At 42.2% G+C, this 5528-nt stretch overlaps 1 long non-coding RNA gene across 1 annotated transcript; it reads left to right on the forward strand.

Moving 5' to 3' along the window:
• Positions 1-1592: 1592 nt before the first annotated feature.
• Positions 1593-2762, forward strand: LOC137423968 (uncharacterized). Its single transcript, XR_010983844.2, has 2 exons — positions 1593-2312; positions 2516-2762. It is a non-coding gene; the product is annotated as an uncharacterized LOC137423968 (long non-coding RNA).
• Positions 2763-5528: the final 2766 nt, after the last annotated feature.

Genomic DNA, 5528 nt, shown 5'->3' on the forward strand with positions numbered 1-5528 from the left:
GCGAGCAATAAGCAGTGCGCTGATTGGCAAGGTACCACCGATGACATCGGAGGCGGACTGCGCGCTGATAGGTGTAGAACTGTACAAGATAGTGGTGGCCTGAAGCGCCGATGTCACGAGACAGCCATTAAAAGAACGCACTGACCGGCATTTTGTCTGTTTTTGGCCTTTTTCTTCCTCTTCTGCTCCTCGTGCTGGGTGTGGAAAGAGACGCTTGGGCACTGACTATTCTCCCCCCTTGCCTTCATTCTGGACCTCGGTGAAAGCGGTTGTGTGCCGACATCGTCTCATCGTCGCCCCCATTCATCTGGCGTCTGGGATTGAGAGCTGCAGTTGACGGGAGAGGCAGCGCATGGACGAGCGGACTGCGGCCTTCTTCCCACGCAGGAACAGGGGCCCGAGACTGGTCTTGACGAGGTGCCCGGGACAGCCGATTGAGCTAAGTGCAAATAACCACATGTTTTTATTTTCTAGGTTATCCTTCCCTTCGTCTGTGTTTCTAAGTCTGGTGAGGGAGCGCTCCATTTAGGTCTTTAGTTTATCGTCGCGCTTTTCTTTGTCCCGGCATTCCGTTTTGATAAACCTGTTCTTTTCGGTGCATTTGTAAATCCGTTTTCGTGTGAGTTTATTTTCCGCAGGTTGGGACTGCCGGCGGGGCCACAGGTAAGCGCTTCATCTTCCCCTGCCCTTTTTTCCTCCGGCGCATATAGTGAAATCCGCATTTGATCGTCGCCTTCGAGTTAAAGCTCGCTATTGGCTATTCGTGATCTCTGTGGTATTCACCTAGGGAATCACACGACAATACTAATGTGGAAGTTGAACTAGCACAAACAGGACCTTGATCCAAAACAAGTTATACTACTTGGTCCCATTTTACCATTTGCAACCAAATTCTCGGAGCAATTTGTAAGAGTGAGGTAATTTTCCAAGGTTTCACGAGAAAAAGCACATGCAGATAGGCCACTAAATTACTAGGCCACTAAGTGGGGCGGCATAGCAAAAATATTGACAACAATTGTGCATTTATTTGATAAAAGCCCGAAATTTTGCACACAGGTAGACAAATACATTATGATCAAATCTGGATATTGGGACATCGAGCAGATTTATCCCCAGATGGCCGTGGCCGCCATTTTAAAAATGGCCACCAGCAGTTTCCATAAGTTCACAAGTATGCTGAAATCTGAGCACCAGAAGGTGAAATTAAAGGCTGATTTACATATTGAAAAAATTCACTTGCTCACAACAGATTTATTGTGATGTTTATTGTTTTAATGACCTCATTAACCTGCAGAATATGAGAATATCACCCATTGGTGGTACCTTCTGCTAATTAATTCGGCCAAGAGCGAAGAGGAAGATCACCAGTGAGGAATATTTTTTGCCAGTGGTGCCATTTTAGCTTCCTGGGAGCTAGATGTTGCTTTTTTAAGGCCTATAGCTCCCAGAAATTTGCATCTAGGTTCTATCTTCAATTTTATCTGTCAAAATTGTATCTAGCTCCGAATCTAGCTGCATCACAATATCTCTAGTTGTAAACATAAATAATACTTATTATTGTAATCATAGATGTACAAGATGTTGTACAAGATATTAAGTATTTTTCTATTATTTCTTTTCTGACAGATAACTGCGGAAGGAAGATCTGATGTGAGGTAGGTAGTAAATTCACTGACCTAAAGCATCCTCCTCCATGAATGTCTGGACATTTAACTGAAACAGACTGGAAGCTGTGTATTATTTGCCAAGAGCACAATGTAGACCCACTGACGTGTCCTTCATAGTCCCGAAGGAAAGACGTGGGAAGTGGCTACGAATCGCTGGCAGAAAACCTGTTCAAATTCAATGAGCTCTGCCAGCTTCCAAGAACTCTTCAGTTAGAAAGACTTGATGAAGGATTCGGCAACAAAGCAACCATGGTAGCAAACAATGCTCAGTATCAAATGTGCAGGCTCAAATACAATACTACAATGTTTAAAAGAGCAGAAAAATTGCTCAAAATGGACAATCAAGGCCAAGAAGCATTGGCTGCATGCACCTGCATTAGATCACGTTCACCTCGTAAGAAAATAGTCCATGAAGCACTGTTTCTTCTGTGAGCAATCGCCAGGCAGCGAGGGTCTCCATGAATCAGCCACGTTCCCGATTGACAGCCGGGTTCGTGCTTGTGCGGAGCTTCTTCAGCACACGGAACTGCCAGCCAAACTCAGTGCAGGTGGCATGGTGGCACTGGAGGGCAAGTATCATAGCAAGTGTTTATCAGGATTGTGCACTACCCGAGGCATCCGAGACCTGCTGTGCACTGGTTTCAGGCAAGTGCAAGAAGGGTTGTATTAAGCGCTGCAAATACAGAAAGGCTGATCTTAAATGCACAGCCTTGTGGGAGTGCGAGGGGGGATGCACTTAGTATTTAATAATACCGTTATTCTGATGGGTTTTAAATTTTCATTGTTTTTTCATAATAAATTTGGTCATCTTGCTATAATTCACCAAATGTCTGTCTGTCTGTTCCCAGGTACCGCAAAAACGTCTGAACCGATCCCAACAAAATGTTGGGTGGGTAATCCTGGGACATCCTGGAGTAAACTAGGCTACATTGTTTTTCCAATTTTTACAATTTTCCAGTTTTTCCAAACACGATGGAATAATATTTACCGATATGAACAGCGATGTGGCTTTTATTGAAATTCTACAAATACTGTTTAGATTTAACAGATGTTTATATAAATCGTTTAAAATAAATAAAAGCCTTCAATTTCTGATATTTTGCCTTTTCATTTGGGCCTCCCAATTGAAGCCCCGCCCGTAGGGCGGGTACCGTTTCTAGTCCATAAAATTAGCCCGTCCTCTGCACACCAGGAGACGGGGTTTTGTATTCATTTCTGTGTGTCTGTCTGTGTATCTGTGTGTGTGTCTGTCCGGGTGGTGACTTTTTAACATTTGAGCTTTTGTCATCAAATGTTCACCAAAGCTTTATTATAATTATATGGAAAAGGCAAATTAATATTTTTGTCAAAGGTCAGCATCACATAAAATCGGCAATTTTCATCCATTTGACCTAACATTTCAATTTACCATTTCAGCTTTTGTCATGAATTTTCAACAATGCTTTATTATGAAAATACGGAGAAGGCAAATTCATAATTTATTCAAAAGGTTAAAGGTCAGATTCACATAAAATCGGAAGTTTTCATCCGATTGACCTGACATTTTAGAATTTGTTTATTGGGTCACTGTCTTGGTTGAACAATGAAAATATAGAAGCTGATTGTTTTTTTTAGATCAAAAGGTCAAGGGTCATTGATGCATAAAATCGCAATTTTCACCCGATTGACCTGTAATTTAAAGAATTTTCATATGGGGTTACAGAATTGGTTCACTAATCAAAAACTAGGAGATTTTTTTTTTTTAGATATAAAGCTCAAAGGTCAAAGCTGCATAAAATCATCAATTTTAATTTTGTATTTATTTTTAAACTGTTTTCGTTATTTTTAGCATACGGAAGAAGAATAAGGAGACATCAGAACACAGATGGACGCGGACGGGCTTTGCATTTTCAGATACTTTCTAGTATACACTTTTATTATTTTTGGGGGGGATATTGGCCCCTCAAGTTGTCTAAGTGACCCCCTAGTGCTTTCCACTGAGGATGGGCTTACTTGTTACCCTCACCAAAGGAGAGGGTATTGCATTTGAGTCTGTTTGTCTGTCTGTTTGTTTGCACAGAATATATATGATTTCCTCTGCAAACGTTGGTCTGATTGACAGAAAATTTTCACATTAGGTGCACCTCCTCCTGAAGAATTATTTTATGATAATTATGATGTCATAGGTCTCGTGGTACATGCACCATCTTGGAAACACCGAAAAACTTTGCATCTCCATATCTCCAAAAGTGCTGCATAGAAAAAATTGAGACATCCTCATTGTAAAGAACTCTCCATGGGGAATAAAATGTTAATGAGGATGTCATAGGTGCCTCCATTATGACGTCATAATTTGACAAGTACAAAGCATCATCCGATCAAGATGAAATTTCTTGAGCATGATCTGGGGATAAATTGGTGGAGAAAAAAGTAATGATGATATCATCGGTCACGTGGTTTGGCCGCCATATTTGTTTCAACACAAATGCCTTAAAACCACTAAAAGCACATCCTGGCGAGGGTCTGCAATCTCTGATTGCTCTTTCTTGTTTGTATTTCAAATTAACCTAATTTGTGTCATTAGCAAGTTTATGTTCGTCAATGTGTCAATCAACCTTTAGTTTCACCATTTGATCCCCAGATTTCTGCATATTATTTGACTTATTGAAATTGCTGGTGGCCATTTTGTAAAATGGCTGCCACAACCTTCAGGGATCAAACCTGCGATGTCACAATATCCAGAATTTTTCGTAATGGAATTTATCTACCTGTGGGCCAATTTTGGTGTTTTTATTTTAAAAATGCACAATAGGTTTGCTACGCTGCCCCACAAGAAGCCAAGTTTCTGAGTCAACCATGACCGAGGCCAATGCCAATGTTTGGCCAAGGCCTTTGAAAGTTCTGAAAATGGGTCATGCTTAGGCCAGCAGGCATGAAAGTTGATGGGACAGAGTGCAGAGGAAAGTCAATGTATGTAGTTCAAGATAAAGGTCATGTCAGAGTTCATTGGGACCACGAAGTTCGACTTTAGAGAATTTACTCTGAGTGAGAGGTCACTGGCACAATGGAGTTGGTGTTGGAGAGGTCACTGGGACAATGGAGTTGGTGTTGGAGAGGTCACTGGGGCAATCGGCTGGTGTTGGAGAGGTCAGTGGGACAATGGAGTTGGTGTTGGAGAGCTCACTGGGACAATGGAGTTGGTGTTGGAAATCTCACTGGGTCAATGGAGTTGGTGTTGGACAGCTCAATGGGACAATGGAGTTGTTGTTTGAGAGCTCACTGGGACAATGGAGTTGGTGTTGGAGATCTCACTGGGACAATGGAGTTGGTGATTTAGAGCTCACTGGGACAATGGAGTTGGTGTTTTAGAGATCACTGGGACAATGGAGTTGGTGATTTAGAGCTCACTGGGACAATGGTGTTGGTGATTTAGAGCTCACTGGGACAATGGAGTTGGTGTTTGAGAGCTCATTGGGACAATGGAGTTGGTGTTTGAGAGCTCACTGGGACAATGTAGTTGGTGTTTGAGAGCTCACTGGGACAATGGAGTTGGTGATTTAGAGCTCACTGGGACAATGGAGTTGGTGTTGGAGAGGTCACTGGGACAATGGGGTTGGTGTTGGAGAACAGAGAGAGGAGAATTGGAGCAAAATAACATTTGGAGTTATGCACGTTTCATATGCTTGAATGAAAACATCTATGGAGCAAAGAGCAAACTTTGCTTACCTGCCTGGGTCCATTACCAGGGAGTGATCGATATCAACTAATACCAGAGCCATGCCTTGCTCGCACAAGAGCCTCTGTTGTGCTAAAGCTATTTGAGTAATTTCACTGCCCTGGATGTGAGCTTAAATTGTGTTTGTCCTTGTATTATGACGCCAC

The sequence above is a fragment of the Myxine glutinosa genome, chromosome 3, assembly GCF_964187855.1.
Source record: "Myxine glutinosa chromosome 3, kmMyxGlut1.1, whole genome shotgun sequence".
Taxonomy (NCBI): domain Eukaryota; kingdom Metazoa; phylum Chordata; class Myxini; order Myxiniformes; family Myxinidae; genus Myxine; species Myxine glutinosa.